At 33.1% G+C, this 19315-nt stretch overlaps 1 protein-coding gene across 11 annotated transcripts in view; it reads left to right on the top strand.

Moving 5' to 3' along the window:
- The window catches only part of TULP4 (TUB like protein 4), a 196817-nt gene that overhangs the window by 135597 nt on the left and 41905 nt on the right, over positions 1-19315 (top strand). The gene's annotated exons all lie outside the window — the stretch shown is intronic.

The following is a 19315-nucleotide window of genomic DNA, read 5'->3' as shown; positions in this document are numbered from 1 at the left end:
TCCATCATTATTAAGTTTCTTTTCACATCTTTTCTGGTTTGCTCTAATGATCTTTTTAATGTTCTTCTTTAACTGTTAATCTTTCTTCATTCATCATAAGAATTTATTCTGCATTTAGCATATATATGACATTATGCCAGATGCTTGGAAGATTCATACTCAAATGAATTTGTGACCTTGTCAGTGTGAATATTTCTTCCAGTATTGCATATTTTAACCCATCCTTCCTTACTCATGATGTGCATCTCTTCTTTGTGTTCTCTCATAATTTTGTCCCTGGAAACCTTACTCTTCTGACAATATGAGGATATCATAGGAACATGCACAGTTTATTCTTCAGTCTTGACTTATGACCAGACATTGCTTCTTGTTGATAATACTTTTCCATGATGACATCCCTCTTCGTTTTCTTCTTTGTAATTCCAATATGTTATATGTTGCAGCTTGTTCCCAGGTACTTTTATTATCACCTCAGTAATTTTGAATTTTGTTTCTTCAGAAACAATAATCTTATATGACCCATAGATATACAAAATGACCAGGAGACTAGTGCTATTAAAAATATGGGCTTGAGGCCTATGAATCTGAAAGACTGTAGGTAATATCAGACTTTGGATATGTTCATTAGTTTTGCTGAGTTTTTTTTCCCATTTTAAAATTTTTTGTTATAAAGGATAGTTCTCTATATAGGAAAGTAGCAATTTATTGTGAAAATAAATATTTTAAAAGACATAAATAAAAATTTAATTTTTAAAAAAAGATAGGCTTTATAATTAGAGAGAAACTTGAAATCATCACATGAGCTCTCACTAATTTTTGAAAGTCCTTCCAATCTCTTTCTTCCTGTTTAATTACAGGTAGAATTTGTTCATTTGTAATTTTTGTCCAACAGTACCTATTAATGGTGGGCAGGTTTCTCAAGCATTGTTCTAGAACCTAGATTCTAGATGAAAATCATGGTCTGGACAAATAGGGTTTGTTAATTGGTTTGTATAGTATGGATCTTATCCAGGAGTCTCTGCACTGTCTTGGGCTTTGATACAACCAATTATGAATCTTTTATAAAATAAAAACATTGGTGAACCTCAGCATCCATAGAAAACCCCCTTTTAATTTAACTTCGGCATGGGATCTTTTCTGTAACAGGGTCCATCATCTTTGGGGAGCATGTATCTATCTTATTCGCCTATTGATAACAGTAATTAAGGAAGTTCATCTTTCAGGTCATTCAAATAATAATTTTAATACATGCATGTGAGACAGTTTTTAAAGGTTCCTTTTAATGTATGAAACAAAAGCTTTTTAGAGTAATCAATTGTAAGTAACAGACAAGGTTGTCTTGTATGTTTTATTTTAATATTTTAATATTAGTGTTTTAATAATTAATTGTAAAAATATGGTCCCTTATGGAATATCATTTGCAGAAAAAACCTGCTTGTTCTCTACTAATATCTTCATCGAGAATGCCCTTGATGTGTATATAAATTATCTTCATAAAAATTTTAGATAGATGATGTACCAGGTTGCAAGTTTGGGATTGAAACAAAATGATACTCAATAGGTCATTCTGTTTTTAACAAAAAATTCACTTGCTAAACCATATAAAAGAAATTCCATGAAGAAATATTTACCTGTGTAATCTAGCCCATAGGGCAAGGAATTCTTAGACAATTGTGTTCTTAACACAGATGGGAAAGTGGGGATATAGGTTAATAGTATTTGTTTTTCTTTCAGTTGCTCCCCCCCTTTTTTGCTAGTAATACAGTCACCTCTCTGGAATATAAATCTGTATGATCCTGGGCAATTCACTTGACCTATCAGTATTCTAGACCAGTTGCAAACTTAGTTAGATACAAACGAGGTACAGTATATATTAGTAAGTGTAATATTCTAGTTGATTTTCTGGAGGTTTCTGGACCAGTCTTCATTTTAGCTGAGTAATTATCACAAGAATAGCCAGGGATAAAGTTCAAATTCTTTATTATCTCCTTCACAATCTAGTTTCCTTGCCTGGAGCCCAGGCCAGCTTTCTTTTCTTTTTTTTTTTTTTTTTTTTTTTTTTTTTTTTTGGTAATTTAATTTTTTTTATTAATTTTATAATTATAATTTTTTGACAGTACATATGCATGAGTAATTTTTTTTTTACAACATTATCTCTTGTATCCATTTTTCCAAATTTTCCCCTCCCTCCCTCTACTCCCTCCCCTAGATGACAGGCAATCCTATACATATTAAATGTGTTACAGTATAACTTAGATACAATATATGTGTGTAAATCCAATTTTCTTGTTGCAGGGTAAGAATTGGATTCCAAAGGTATAAGTAACCTGGGTAGAAAGACAGTAGTGCAAACAGTTTACATTCAATTCCCAGTGTTCCTTCTCAGGATGTAGCCGTTTCTGTCCATCATTGATTAACTGGAAGTGAATTGGATCTTCTTTATGTTGAAGATATCCATTTCAATCAGAATATATCTTCATACAGTATTGTTGTTGAAGTATATAATGATCTCCTAGTTCTGCTCATTTCACTCAGCATCAGTTGGTGTAAGTCTCTCCAAGCCTCTCTGTATTCATCCTGCTGGTCATTTCTTACAGAGCAATAATATTCCATAACTTTCATATACCGTAATTTACCCAACCATTCTCCAATTGATGGACATCCATTCATTTTCCAGTTTCTAGCCACTACAAAAAGGGCTGCCACAAACATTTTGGCACATACAGGCCCCTTTCCCATCTTTAGTATTTCTTTGGGATATAAGCCCAGTAGTAACACTGCTGGATCAAAGGGTATGCACAGTTTGATAACTTTTTGGCATAGTTCCAAATTGCTCTCCAGAATGGTTGGATTCTTTCACAACTCCACCAACAGTGCATCAGTGTCCCAGTTTTCCCACATCCCCTCCAACATTCATCATTATTTTTTCCTGTCATCTTAGCCAATCTGACAGGTGTGTAGTGGTATCTCAGAGTTGCCTTAATTTGCATTTTTCTGATCAGGAGTGATTTGGAACACTCTTTCATATGAGTGGATATAGTTTCAATTTCATCATCTGAAAATTGTCTGTTCATATCCTTTGACTATTTATCAATTGGAGAATGGTTTGATTTCTTATAAATTAGAATCAATTCTCTATATATTTTGGAAATGAGGCCTTTATCAGAACCTTTAATTGTAAAAATATTTTTCCAATTTGTTACTTCCCTTCTAATCTTGTTTGCATTAGTTTTGTTTGTACAAAAGCTTTTTAATTTGATGTAATCAAAATCTTCTATTTCGTGATCAATAATGATCTCTAATTCTCCTTTGGTCATAAATTCCTTCCTCCTCCACAGGTCTGAGAGGTAGACTATCTCTCTGTTCCTCTAATCAATTTATGGTCTCATTCTTTATGCCTAAATCCTGGACCCATTTTGATCTTATTTTGGTATATGGTGTTAAGTGTGGGTCCATATCTAATTTCCGCCAGGCCAGCTTTCTTGAGATCCTCTGGAATGTGTCTTGGTTTCTGTGGGGGAGGCAGGAGGACCACCACAACGGTCTCTATCTTGAAGTCTGTCTCCATCCGGCTTGTGCTCTAGACTCCAGCCACCACAAAGGTGGGAGATGAAATGAATCTGTCTGGCTGAGTTTATCCCAGTTTATATGCAGAATTCTGGGTATAAACCAATATTGAAATCCTCCCTCCTCCCCTTTCCCCCACAACCGGAGCATGTGGGACAACAAGCCTGCCATGACTTTGTCTTCATGAAGAAGGACCAGCAGCAAAAGAGATCCAGGCATTCCTGTTCTCCTGCCTCTTCTCCTTGCTGCATCCTCCCCACTCCCTCTCCAGCTTTAGCAGCTTTCCCTCCAGGAAGGGAAATGAGGCCAGGTATTAAAAATGTGCTGCTTATAGCTCGTGCACTAGTGGAAGAAACTACTACCACCTCCTTTCCCCAAATGGGAGGAGGGTACAGCTTTGCCAAGAGACCTGCTCCAAATTGCTCCCCTCGGTAATCTGTGCCCCCAAGGGAGGTAGTAGCCCTGTTGATATAATGATATCACCAGGAAACCATTATTTGTTGTAAGATTAAATCAATGATACTGAACTAGAGAACTACCATTGTCTCATCAATTCCACTGACTAAATACCTTTTAAGAATCCTTGTTTCAAGTACAGAGTTCTGGCCCATAACAAGTAGGTTTTCCTCATTTGTAAATTTTCTATGCCAATGAAATAGGGCAGCTAGCTAAGTGGCACAGTGGAAGGCTTCTAGAGCATTGAAGGTCCCTTCTTTTTCTATCTTTTATTGTCTTCTTGAGCTCCTCCCTTAATGACATTCCTTCATTGGCTCTCTCACCAAATCTTTAAACTATTCTTTCTTGCTACCGTTTTTCAATTCTTTGTGGGGGGTAGCACTGCTCATAATTATGTGTACGTTCATACACATATACAAATTTATGTGTCTGTATATATATATATATATATATATATATATATATATATATATATATATACATGTATATATGTATATATATATGTATGGAGAAAGAGAGAAATAGAATATGTGCTAGCATGTATAGAGTACTTCAAGATTTACAGAGTGCTTTACAGTTAATAATTCATTTAATCCTCACAAACACTCTGGAAAGTAGGTGTTATTCCCACTTTACAAAGGAAAAAACTGAATCAGAAAAACATGCCTATTGCCTAACTTGCCAAGGTTTTAACTCCAGTCCTCTTGACTTCAGGCTTAGCATTCAATCCACTATACCACCTAGCAGTTTGCACAAGATTTTACAAATTAATATATATTCTAAACTGATTATTTCAATTGATTGTTGGGTGTATCTGCCTAAAAAGAAGGTCGAGTCTTTGCTTTTAAGAGTCTTTTGATAGTTCTATTATGGCATTTGGTTTACATTGTTTGAACTTATGTATGAAAGTAAGATAACCAGTTTCTCATTCTTTTGGGGACAGCTAGGTAGCATACTCAATAGAGTGCTAGGTCCAGATCCAGGAAGGCCTGAATTCAAATCTGAAGTCTGATAGTTTCTAGTGATATGACTTTGGGCAATCACTTAGCCTCTGTTTGCCTCAATTTCCTTATTTCTTGAATGGGGAAAATAATAGTGCATACCTCTTAGAATTGTTGTTAGGATCAAATTACTTAATTATTATTGCAAAGTGCGTAATACAAGATCTAATACATAGTAAATGCTGTATAAAGTTTGCTATTACTTTTTATTATTATTTTGAATATATCCCATTTTTCATCTCTCTCTCTTTTTTTTTTTTTTTTTGTAAATAGATTATGTAGGTTACTATTTGGTTTGTTGTACAAGAGATTTTCCAGTTCCATTGACTTCAATAAACATTACCTGCTTCATTTCTACAGGTCATTCTTCTAGCCTCTTGGAATACAAAAACCTACCTCCATTAATGGTACCACCATCTTTCTAGTTACTTAGGTTCATAATCTTGGAGGAATCTTAACCTTTTATTTTGGTTCAGCTTCAATATGTAATTAATCAGTTTCCAAATGTTACTGTTCATACCTCCATATTTCTCTTATCTTCCCCCTTATTTATACTAAGCCATCCTGCTAGTTATAGCTTACATTTCTTCTCATGGACTACTTCAGGAGTCTTCTGATTGGCTTACTTGTCTCTATTCTATTTTATTCTCTCACCAACCCAACCTCCAAAAAAGCTGACCCTGATCTTTCTAAAACATAGTTCTGACCCTTATTACTTCCATACTCAGAAATCTTTGGTGTCTCATGTTTTTAAACTTATAGCAGGATTTCTTTCTTTCTTTTTTTTTTTTTATTCATTTTTCCAAATTATCCCCTCCCTCCCTCCACTCCCTCCCCCCGATGGCAGGTAATCCCATACATTTTACATGTGTTACAATATAATCTAGATACAATATATGTGTGTAAATACCTTTTTCTTGTTGCACATTAATTATTAGCTTCCGAAGGTATAAGTAACCTGGGTAGATAGACAGTAGTGCTAACAATTTACATTCGCTTCCCAGTATTCCTTCTCTGGGTATAGTTATTTCTGTCCATCATTGATCAACTGGAAGTGAGTTGGATCTTCTTTATGTTGAAGATTTCCACTTCCATCAGAATACATCCTCATACAGTTTTGTTGTTGAAGTGTATAGTGATCTTCTGGTTCTGCTCATTTCACTCAGCAACAGTTGATTTAAGTCTCTCCAAGCCTCTCTGTATTCCTCCTATAGCAGGATTTCTTGACCTTTTTGGTAGTTAGACAATGTCTCTGTAGTTTTTTGGGATAGTTTTTTTTAAATACACAAAATTAAATATATAACATTACAATAAAAACCAATTATATTGAAATACTGTTATCAAAATGCTTTTTTTTTAAGTACAAATCTTAGGTTTAGAATCCCTGATCAAAAGGATGAAATACATAATTCTGAGCTTCAGCTATAAAAAAAAGCCACATGCAATCACCTTTCTGTCCTAATTTCTGACTGTTCCCCTCCAAATCAGGGTTAGAGGCAAACTGAATTTTGAACTTTTCTCCATACAAGCCTACCATTCCTTTCCACTGTGCCTCTCCTTTTCACCTGCTGATATTATCCCTAGTTTCCTTTAAAATAGCCAAGATATCAACTCCTTCAAGAGGCACTTCCTAATTACTCTCTCTTCTCACCCCTCTCCAATTAGCAGTTTCTCCCTCTTGAAATTAAGTTATTAAATTGTACATACTTTGTATTTACTTCTGTACATGTCTCCTTTATCTAATGTTAGCTGCTTAAAGATATGGACTCTTATTTTTGTCTTTTTCTCTCCAAAGGCTGTCATGCCTTGCATATGGTAGATATTATCTAAATATTCAGTTGATTTAAACAAAGTTAATTTGCTTTCTGACTAATTGTTAATGGCTTGCTTCTTTAATGATACTAAAGTCTTGATACTAAAGATACTAACATCTATGGGCAACTAGGTAGTACTGGATCTGATGCCAGGAAAATTCATCTTCCTGAGTTCAAATGTGGCCTGGATACTTAGTGCTTTGGGCAAGTCACTTAACTTGGTTTATCTCGGTTTCCTCATCTATAAAATGATCTAGAAAAGGAAATGGCAAAGCACTTCAGAATCTTTGCCCAAAAAAACCCAAATGTGGTCACAAAGAGTTGGATCCAGTTGAATTTACTGAACAAAAAAATTTAGAAACGTATCACAGTGGTGGTATGCGGCCTTTGTTATGGCAGGAAGAAAGGTAATTTAATGTCTTATTTAGAAAAAACATATTGCAGTTTAGAGAATATTTTTTACATCAAATTACTGCGTACAAACTGAAGCTTGGCACAAACTTGTGGCACTATATACTTGAAAACTGATCCCTTGATTTACTCATAACAGTGATACCTATGGCTAAAGCTTTCCTTAAGGATTAGACAGTAATTTATTCCTTGCCACCCTGTGACATAATGTGTTCTATATTATATGTGGTTATCATCCATTAATCTCTTACCAACAGTATACAATTACATCGAGATAATATATTATATTTTAGAGTTAATACATCTAAGAGAAATGTAATATATATCTTGGCTCTGTATTTATATATATACTAGTAGATTGGGTCTTACTGGCTACATCTCTTCTCCTGGTTCTAGGTTCACATAGCTATTAGATGAGAGTAATTTCCTTACTTGCAGTACAAGGTATGTCTGCTGCCAGACTGATTCACTGCTCAGGTGGGTCAAGCATGTCACTTCTCAAGGTTGGTTCTTGACTCAGGTTGGCTGCTTTGGGTACAAGAAGATTGATGTGGATTTACTACATATATACCAATCCCTGGTCCATATGGCAATCCTTTAAATATCTAAAGCTTGAGAATAAACCTCAGTAGATGCAGTTAAAGAATATGAACAAGTAGTTTTCAAAAGAAGAAAATTAAGCCGTCAACCATTATATAAAAAAATCTTCTGAATCACTAAGAATAAGAAAAGTGAAAATTAAAAATGAATCTGACATTTCATAGCCATTACTTTGGCTATTAGAGTTGCTGCCGGAATTCAAACACTCTAATGTGCATTGTTGATAGATTTTTGATTTGGTCCAGCTATTCTGGAAAACAGCCTGAAATTAAACTAAAAATGTGACTAAACTAAAAGTATCCTTTGACAAATACTCCTTTCAAATATCTACCGAAAAGAGGTCAAACACAGAGGAAAAGGACTCAAATATACTTTTAAAAGCAACACAGATTGTGCTACTTCGGGTGAAGCTTTAAAAAAAAAGAGTATGGGCAAAATGTAACAACCTGGTCTTTACCCAAACTTTTATTTTCATCTCGCTTTGAATGACAATGAGAATATTTAGATACTGTACACTGAGGATATTTGTATACTGTATACAATCTTTATTTTGCTGCAATAAGATGTAAGAAAAATAAAGGACTTCAGGATCTCTACACCCTGTTCACAATCCTCACAAAAACATTTAAAGAGTAGGTTTATACAATTCAATAAATAGAATTCTGATGATTCACCAAAATGAGAAGTTGGTCATTTTAGTTTCATCTAATCCATTTTTGGTCTTCATTGTTTTTTAGAATTATATTTTTAAAAAATATTTTTAAATGTATTTTTATTTATTTCATTAAATATTTCTCAATTACATGTAAAATTTTTTAACAATCACTTAAAAAAATTGAATTTGAAATTCTTTTTCTTACCCCCCTTGAGAAAGAAAGCAATTTGAAATCAAATATACATATAAAGTCATGCAAAGCATATTTCCATATTAGCCATATTGTAAAAGAAAAATTTCAAAAGTTTTTAAAAAAAAGAATGTGACAGTTTTCATTCAGAGTTCATTCATTCTGAAGGTAAATAGTATTTTTCATCCTGGGTGCTGCAGAATTATCTTCAGTCATTGTCTGATCTAAGTAGCTAGGTCACATACAGTTGATCATTTTTACACTATTTCTGTTACTGTGTACCGTGTTCTGCTTTTGTTCACTTTGCTTTATATAGTTTTCAATATTTTCTAAGCATCATGAAATAGGAGAAAAGAAAGGATCTAAAAATTGAGAACAGAATTTATTTTGCATTATGTGGGAATGACCGCTACAAGTTATAAATATTTGTAAAGATCAAAGAGAATGCAGAATAATTGATCTGAAGAACTGGGCGGAATTTGGAAATATCCTTTAGTTGAATCTGCTAATTTTGTAGAAAAAAAATTGAAGCTCTGAGAGATAAAAATTACTTGTTTCCAGGTCAGATGAATAATTATTGTCAGATACTTCAAGTCTTAGAAATCAAATATCATGATTCCCAATTCAGTACCTTAATCATTACTCCATAGTGAGTAATCTCAAAGAAACCCAGAATTAGAAAGGATCCCTAAATTATCATCCAAATCGCTGATTGGGGCATGTAGATAGAGATCAGGCAGTTTTTGCTTAAGCTCAAATGACAGGGTACTCACTATTTTCCTAATATGTTCTATTGAAGAAAAACATTAGCCTTTGAAAGATTGGTTTATATTTTAACACTTGTCTCTTTTAGCTTCTACTATTGCATCTAATTCTGATCTGAGGTATTCAGAATAAAATTTATCCTAAATTTGAAGTATACATGCAAGATGACAATCTGGTTTTCATAGTATAGCTCTATGGATCAACAAGTTTACAACATTCAAATACCATTCTAATGCAGGCAAATCCTACATATGGTGTTTTATTTTCTTCTTTAACACAGAATGTGGGAAAATGTCACTCTGATCTACTAAAGGGTTATATAAGAGAACTGAATAAAAAAAAAAGCCAGCATGCTACTTGGAAACAATTTAAAACAATAAAGAAAAACATAGGTAATAGTGGTGCTCTTTAACTTTTGATGAAGCTATAAAAACTAGAATTTCTATAGTTAGCTGCCATAACTAAATTCTGCAACAGTCTCATCACTGTCATATTTATTGAATCAGTTAGCATTTGTTAAGCATTTAATATGTGGTAAGATTAGAAATATAAAGGCAGAAGTACCTGTTTTCAAGGAATCTACATTCTTAAGGTGTAAGTAATATAAAGAAAATTAATAAAAAAGCTTATAAGAGGGAGGGGGACTAGCATTTTAATGGACCAACAAAGGCTTCATATAGAAGTTGACACTTAAGTTGAGTCTTAGAGGAAACCAGGATTCTCAAGAGATAGGGTTGAAGGGTTGAAAAGGTAATGCATTTCATGTGTGAGGGAAAACCAAATGGAAAAGCATGGAGATGGGAGATAGAATGTCCTGTGTGCAGATTGAGTAGAGATGGATTGTAGAACAATAAAATGTAAGAAGATTGGAAAGTTAGGAAGAAGCCAAGTTGTGAAGAGCACTGAGTGCAAAAAAGAAGAGTCCATGTCTGATTCTAGGGAAAAAAAATAGAAGCTATTAGAGTTTATTGAGCAAGTGAATTACATGATCAGAGTTTCCTTTTAGGAGAATTACTTTATTGGTTATATGACAGGGAAGATCTGAAGCAGAGATCAATCAGATGTTTGTTGTAATAGTCCAAATGAGAAGTAATGAAAGGTAGAAAAGATAAAGATGTATTAGGATCTAAAGGACCCCAAATCCTCTTACAGACAACTTGGTAAATTCTAAAATTGCAGGAATAAACAGTGATAAAAACTAAAGAAAGTAATTTTTAAAAACCTATTTCATCCAAGACTACACAAACAAAAAAATGCCAGAGTCCTGAAGAAACCCTAAACAAATGCAAGCCAGGGTAGTTGGAAGGTATAGTATAAAGCAACTCAGGTCTGCAGTCAAGGCATCCACAGATTACCCAGCAAGAGAAAGGTTTTTAAGAGCACCGCCCTGCTAGCTCATGGATGTCTCAAAGCTCCCTCCAAGAAAAGGGTTGCAAGTAGCATTCAAACATCCTATATTTGATATGTGTGTCCAGAGGGAGCCTAAAACACCAAGAGACAAAAGATGGACAAGACTACCAAAATTAGGACCAAAAAGAATCACACATTCAGTTAATATAAAAACAGAGTTTGACCAAAATATAAGAATCTGGTCTAAAAAGGCAGGTGATATCAAAAAACAGAAATGCTAAACACAGTGAAAAAGTTCCTTGGGATGAGAGAATGTCAAAGGGCAAATCTAGAAGAAGAAAGAAACTCTACAGCAAATATAAATATAGCCTTAAAGAGAAAAAAATGTCATGACCACAAAAATTGCAAAAATATGTGAAAGAAGTGAGATACGAAATGTGCAAAGGAAGAAAGAATGGCAAGGAGAATTGATATCTTAGAACAGACAGAAATTTGCATGAGCTAAATTGCCCTGAAAATTAGAATGGACCAAAGAGACAACAATGACTTAAGTGATACAGCAAGAAATAGTAAAAACAAAATTAAAAGATTGACAAAAAAGAAAAAATGTAAGGAATTTTCTACTAAAAAAAAAAAAAAAAGTAACCCTGAAGTCAGATCAAAGAGAAGTAGTCTAAGAATTGAAAAGACTACCTGAAATTATGACCAAAAAAAACTCAGTATCTTGAAAGGGATCATTGAAAGAGGTAAAAAAGACAGAAAACCTGCAAGTTTTTTTTCTTGTTTTGATCATCTCCATAAAAAAATGGAAATGATATATGTGGATTTCTACCCTGAAGAAGAGGAGAAAGGGAAGCAAAATCATTATCTCATAAGGATGCATGGAGTTAAAGAGTATTTGGACATGGAGGGTGTGTTTGTGTGTACATTTCATGAACTTCATATTCATCTCAACCACACAATAGAAAATTGAATAAATATACAGAGACAAGGATTGTGGCATAGAAACACATTAAATTCAATAGGGAAATAGAAAAGGACAGTGAGGGGGGAAGAGGAAAGGCAGGCAGATAATGAATTAGTCATAAGCAAAACAAACTCCAACCTCATTGTGTAGAAGTTGAGAGGTTTAAAAGAAAAAATAAATATGAGTGAACCTGTGACCAGGGTGAGGCAAAGAAAAAGGACAATGGAGCTGAAGCAGGTGCTTGTTTATAGAATAAAAGAGTTAGGCAAAACTCTTACTTTTTTTTTTTTTTAAGAAGGCATAGAGCTGAAGCAGTGCTTGTTTGTAGAATAAAAGAGGCAAAACTCTTACTTTTTTTTTTTTAAAGAAGGCATGGGAGACAGAAGAAAAAGTTAAAAAACAAAACAGAACACAATGGAGGGAAATGTAAAATTAATGGCAATGATTTTGATATGAATGAAATGAACTCATCCCTAAAATGAAAGATGTTTGAATTTTAAGTCATCATCCATTAATACATTTTTACAAGAAACACACTTGAAACATATTCTTTTTTTTATTATAGCTTTTGATTAACAAAACACATACATGGGTAATTTTTCAATATTGACCCTTGCAAAAACTTCTGTTCCAACTTTTCCCCTCCTTCCCCCCACTCCCTCCCATAGATGGCAGGTAGTCCCATACATGTTAAATATATTAAAATATATGTTAAATAAAATATATGTATGCATATTTATACACTTAGCTTGCACAAGAAAAATTGGTTTAGAAAGAAGGTAAAAATAACCTGGGAAGAAAAACAAAAATGCAAGAACAATAACAAAGAATGTAAATGCTAGAAATATAAAGAGACTTAAAATCTAGCACTAGAATTATGCTTTTAGTAAATTTTTTTTAAAAGAGAAGCAATTATAATTTCAGATAAAGCTTTGGCAAATATAGACATGATAAAACAAGATAAGCAGAAAAAAATACATTATGCCTGAAGCTATCATATAACAAATCAATATTCTATGTATACACCCATAAACTCACAAATGATACAGAATCTATATAGTTAACCAAAAAGTTAATTAAAATTCAAGGAAAAAAACAGTGAAACTGACTTTAGTTTATTCCTTTCAGAGAGACACCTTCAACAAAAAATATTACAAGTTAAAGACCTAAGTGGAACTTAGTAGATATTATTAGATACAGTAGATTATGGTGATTACTGAATGAAAAGAGAAAGAGTTTAAATACTTTCTATGACATAAAAATTTCCAAAAAAATGGAAAAAATTAATTTCATATTTTACTGATTACAATGTGATAAAATTATAGTCAATGAAAAATCTTTGAAGAAAGAATTAATTTGAGATTAAATAACAAGCTTAAAGAAGCGATAACTGAGGAACAAATCTTAGAAACAAAAGAAAACTTCATGAAATAAAGTTATAATAGTGAGATAATATGGGCTGCAGCTGAAACTCCTTAGAGTGGTAGTGTCAAATTCAAAAAGAAACAGATCCCTTGTGGGTTTATATTGACTTGGAAAACCACAAATTAACATTACTTCTACTATATTTAATTTTTACTTTGTTAAATATTTCTATTACACTTTAATATGGTTCTGGGTGACACTGCTACCTTAGAGGACATCTCTATCTCTAAAAACTAATTAACAAAACAAAAAGAAGAGCAAATAACGCAGATGAGTGTACTTTTGAAAAATAGAGAAACAAGTCTTTCCCCACTTCAGGCCATCTTTTATTCAGCTATCATCTCCAGACATTTTCACTGGCTCTCTCTCATGCCTAGTGTGCACTCCCTCCATCATATATGAATCATGAATATTATCTATTTTATTGTAAATATTTTAATACTGGTGACATTGTACATATTAATGAATATCAGGTAACATTGTATTTATTGAGCTAAGATGATATTATTAACATTTTATATCTAATGCCATTTTCATAGCTCTAATTGCTTAGATGAATCATCTACTAATAAGCTTCGAATTCCCTAGCTCTGCAGGTAATTTGTATGGGAGAGATTTTCAATCTATTTAATTGTCCAAATTTCAAAATTCTGAGAAATAATAAAAGCGGAGTAGGAGTGACTTGTAAGTATTTTGATAGCTCTCTTAAAACACAAACTCTCTCCCATTCCTAATTATTAATGAAAATATAGCTTGCTTTATAAAAAAATCTAATATATCTTGCTTTAAAGATTTCTCATTGTCCCCACAGATCCTTTTAAAAATAGCAAAAAATATGTAAGGTCCAGTTAAACACTTAACTAAAATGTAGTTCATCTTGTAAGGTTTTTTCCTTGCATTTAATGTGTTTTCAATGTATTTTGATTATTATCTTACCTGGTCACCCAGAAGCTTGCATATTTTCAGCTTCATAGATTCAAATATCAGTTCTGAAAATAGAAACTTTGTGTGATTTGAGGAAAAGAGTATTTCAAAATTTATAGCTAAATTTTTCCCTATCAGGCAGCAGCTGTCCAAACACAAACACTAATTCCTTATTATTGTACTACAGAGTTGATTGAAATTCAATAGTTGGTACTTTTCCTTTTAAGTAAATGGTAATCTTACTATGGAGAATTTCCTAGGAATCTAAGTTTGGATTAAGTTTAATGATGAGTCAGCACTTGATAAGTACTCTTAATAGTTGATCCTGGGTAATTGAATAAAATAAAATATAAAAGATTAAAAAGTAAAATATGAGCCTTTGTTCTCTTTAGTCTTTTGGTTTCTGTCTACAATCCTTATGATATAAAACTCATATCCTTTTTTAAAACCATGAGCACACAGTATTTGAAAGCTCTGTCAAATTGTGAACTCCATAAGGTGATCCAATTGGGTTAGCAAATGAATAACCCAAGAAAATTATAGCCAACAATGAAATGTAAATAAATGAAAAAAATCTGGATAGCCTGTTATATGATGAATTTCATTCAGTATGAAATCATAAGATTAAAAGAAATCTTATATGAACCCCTGTTCACCGAGCCATTGGATAGTGAATAAAGTGCTTATTATCAGGAAGATATGGGTTCAAATCCTTCATCTGATGTTTACTAGCCACATGAACTTGAACAAGTCACTTCCTTCTGGGCCTCAATTTCTTCATCTGTAAAATGAAGTTGGATTATTCCCAAATTAGTGATCCTTTTGTCTACACAGTATATTAGTTTATCAATATTGAATTTTCAGAAGCTTCTAGAGACAGTAATCTTAACCAACTGGAGGTTCTTCCTTATAATTATAAAGAATTATGAAAAATGTTTTCTCTACCATTTTTGCTAGCTTACCTTTTTCTGTGGAGATTCATTCCAAAGAGAAACAAATTAAATGAGCCTTTGTTTCCCTTGTTCTAGTATATCCATGTATAAATGGGCAATTGGGATGCCCAAAATTAATTTAAAATTCCCAGTAATGTGTCTTAGTAGGGACCTCATTCACTGGAAATAGCACTAACTTTGGATTCAGAAGAGTCTGGGTTAAAATTTCTTTGCTGTTTGCTTAACAATTGCTTACCAAATAATTTAAGTATAAAGATGGAGGGAAACTGGTACCTAACTTCTTAATCCTGTATGCTTTATTGTATATATTTAAAACACTTGTGAGAATTAGTCTGTGGTTTTTCTATACTTCCTCAAAAGGCTATGACAAAAAAAAATAAAAGATTAAGAATTTCTGCTCTATATATTTATTTCTTTAAAACTGATAAGTGTTTTTACAGCCTTCATTTCTTCAGCCTAAATTCTTTTTTACTCAGTTCATCTTGTACTTGTTAAACAACTGTATGCAAAGCATATCAGACATTGTGGATAAATTTAAATAAACTCTCACGAGGAGTTTACTTCATTTAGGAAGATAAGTAAGTACAAGGTAATCATAACTTCCTCTCCTACAGTGCCAAGAGTTTTAAAAGGGATCTGAGAAAGGAATGAACTCCAAGGATGAGGAATTTTTTATACAAAAATACGAAGATAGAAAATGGAACACAAAGTTCAGGGAACAGAAAAAAAGGCAGTTTGACAAAAATAGAATATATATAAAAAGATGGATTAATGTGAAATAGATGAGGAAGAGTATCCTGGAGACAGACAGTAAATGGCTTTAAAAATGAAATGGGGAAATGTATTTTATTAGCAAGACACTGAACATTCTTGAGCCAAAGAAGATTGTTTTGGCGGTTTGAAAAATAAATACTAATAATTTAACTTGTAGTAGTTCATACAAAAATTAAAGAGGTCCTAAAGTAGTATGAACAGAGAGATAGTAGATATATAGTGTAGATATTACAGAGGTAGAAGTGACAAGACTTATCAGTAGATTAGATATTGGAGTGAGTGGTATGTCAAAGATGACTAAGATTATGAAGTCAGCTTACTAATGATATTGCCTTCAGGAGAAATAGGGAAGTTTGGATGATAGTGAATTTGGGAAAGAAGACAGTGTGTTCTATTTTGGACATGTTGAATTTAAGATTTTAATGGAAGATTGTGGTGTAGATGTCTGGCAGGTGGGTAGCATGTTTCATCATTAATCCTTTGGTATCGTGGTTGTTCAGTGTATTATTCAGAGTTCCTAATTCTTTCAGAGTTGTCTTTATCATATTGTTGTCATTATATAAATTGTTCTGGTTCTGTTCACTTTACTTTTAATCAATTCTCACAAGTCTTCTCAGGTTTCTCTGAAATCATCCTCTTCATTTCTTATAGCACAATAATATTATATTACATTTATATATCACTTGTAGGGAATGACTTATTCAGTAATTCTCTACTTTATAGGCATTCCCTTCATATTCCTATTCTTTTCACTTAAAAAAGAGCTATTTTCATACATCTTTATTTAGAATTTATTTTAGGTAGGATTCAGTCCCTCAATCTACCTTTGTTCTAATTTCCCTTTTCTATTCTCCCTTTTGCTTTCTATTTAACCGTTAAATGAAATGTATTTTTGTATAAAACTCTGTATATGTGTGTGTTTGTGTGTAAAGGGCTAGAACTGAGCACTTGGATAATGAAGCACGTGAGACTAATTGCCAATTGGACGGTTCCCTATTAACTTGTTTGAAGGTTGACGCTCCCCAGCTGTTCTGTGCTGACTTGATTGGTGGAACAAAGAGGGGGAAGTGACTTGTGTGGGAGGAGTAAGAAGAACTTGGGTGGTGGAACTCACGCTCACTCGCACTGGTGACCTGGCGTTGGAGGCGATGGTAAAGATCTAGAATAAAGACATTTAGTGATCCTGACTCCTGCTGATTTCTGGAAAGATAGAGTTCCAGCATTTGTGTATTTTTTCTCCTTTGACCAGTTTTGATGAGAATAAGGATCAAGTGTCAGCTGTTCCCACCCAACCTCCTCCTCCTTGTTCATAGGAGCACTCAGATCGTATAATTTTCCTTCCAGTGTTATCCTATTCTCTCCATTCTTAAGATCATAAGTCATAACAGAACTACTTCTCGACCTTTAGTCTCCCTCTGTGGCCCATTGTAAAGGTTAAATTAACTTATAAGGAGATTTGAGGTTGGGTTGGGGTTTTGTTTGTTTGTTTTTTTGATGTTTTGTTTTTTATGAGGGTAGTTCAGAAATTAGAAATAACATTGAAGACAGATTTATCATGTATTACATCTAATTACAAATTGCTGTATAATACAATTTCCATGTTGGAAACTTCACAAATTGATGCTCTCCATTTATGAATTAGATAACCCAAAGACTTAGTAATGATTTATGTAATGAAATAAAAAGATGTTTTCTTAAATTTTATATTCTGTTTACAAGTTACTAGCAGGATTAGTTGATATAGGGAACTCTTTGGAGATATGTTCATCCCTGCATTTTTTTTGTTGTTATTTGACATAGAAGTGTTATATAGCATACACTTCTTAATCATCATTCATTTATATCACATGCTCTAGGGCCACTCTAGGCTTGAGGCCTTTGAACATGACTGGTATACTACTCCATCACTATGCTTTCAGAATAACTAAGAAGTTTTAGAGAGGTTATTGAATAGTCTAAGTTATGTATCCCTACAAGTGATTTCTTCCCTTACCAATTAATAAGTTTAATTAATAAGTTATTAATAATAAGTTTGGCTAGTCAGCCAAACTTAATTACATTTTTAAAATGTCTGTCATATACTCTCCCACAAGAGAGAATCCTGGGGGAAATGGACTCAAGACTAGAAAACTCATATGACTCAGAGATAACTCATACCTCCTAGTTGCTGACAGTACTTTTCTTTGTGAGATATTAATAAAGGTCCTTTAATATTGTATATCTTCTCTGTTGGGATTCTTCTAATGTTTTATAGCTAGCTTATTTCATTTGTTTAGTTTGTCCTTGGTTCCCAACACAAACACTGTAACTTGTTCCAGTTGGATAGAATGTTGATGGAAAGTTCAAAAATTCCAGGCTCTGTAAATGTTATAAGACTCTCTTTTGGTCAAAGGAGAAGAAATGAAGGTCAAGACCAGAATTCTCTCTTTCTCATTCCCAGAAGTTTGTCAAGAGGCTTCCTTTATGCTGGCAGACACTTAATTCTGAAGTGCTTTACTATTCTATTTATTTATCCATTCATTTATATATCAATTTATGTACTTATTTTATAAAAGAATAGGGCATGACTAAGTTTCCTTAGTCAAGCTGAATGTACTTTCTGTGAGAGATCATTTCACTTCATCTAATGGCTATGATGGATTTTGAAATTTTCGAGGATTTTTCAAGCTTGGTTAAAACCATGATGATTGATTAATACTAACTGGTTTACAGCTAGGTCATACTTTTCACTTAGTCTTAATTTTAAAAGGTATCAGAGGTATAACATTTTGTCACTTATTTTAGGAGAGGTGGAATAATTTATGGACTTAGGAATATAAAATGTCATGACCATTAGGATGGAGGACTGGGCATTTTCTCTGATCCTCATGACCTCCCTCCCATATTTCTCCAATTTCTCTTGAAATTATGCACAAGAAGCGAAACTATTTCAACTGTCTCAATGATCTAAACTACCAAAATATTGATGTAAATCAGTGAACTAATTGTAGAAAACGCTAATCCCTAACCCCTAATACATCCATTCAGCAACCCCTTCCCCACTCACCAAGAAATGGACAGGGATTCACAAGTCTGCCTATGATTGCAACAGAACATAATGTTCTGCTTCCCAATTCTGGGACAAATTTAAAAGCAGAAACTCACTCATACTGTGACAGCAGCAAAGCTGCATTCTTAATGGAACAATGCTTGGTCAAAAAGCTGAAAAACTGGAAACTGAAATAGCACACTTATATACTGTATTAAAATCAATAGAAAGAGTAAAAATTGTTAAAGAACTCAAGAGGAAGAAAAGCCAATTAAAGATTTTGGTCATAAGCAGATTAGGTAACTTGGAAGATACTAATAACAAAAGAAAATATGATTTCCAGGTAACCTAAAAGAGTACAGTCATCATTGAATAAATAATATAACACAAATAAGTGAATCAACACATGATAAGGCAAAGGATCCTGTGACATCC

The sequence above is a fragment of the Sminthopsis crassicaudata genome, chromosome 4, assembly GCF_048593235.1.
Source record: "Sminthopsis crassicaudata isolate SCR6 chromosome 4, ASM4859323v1, whole genome shotgun sequence".
Lineage (NCBI taxonomy): Eukaryota > Metazoa > Chordata > Mammalia > Dasyuromorphia > Dasyuridae > Sminthopsis > Sminthopsis crassicaudata.
The sequence above is the reverse complement of the archived record's forward strand: the minus strand, read 5'-3'. Positions and strand labels throughout refer to the sequence as shown.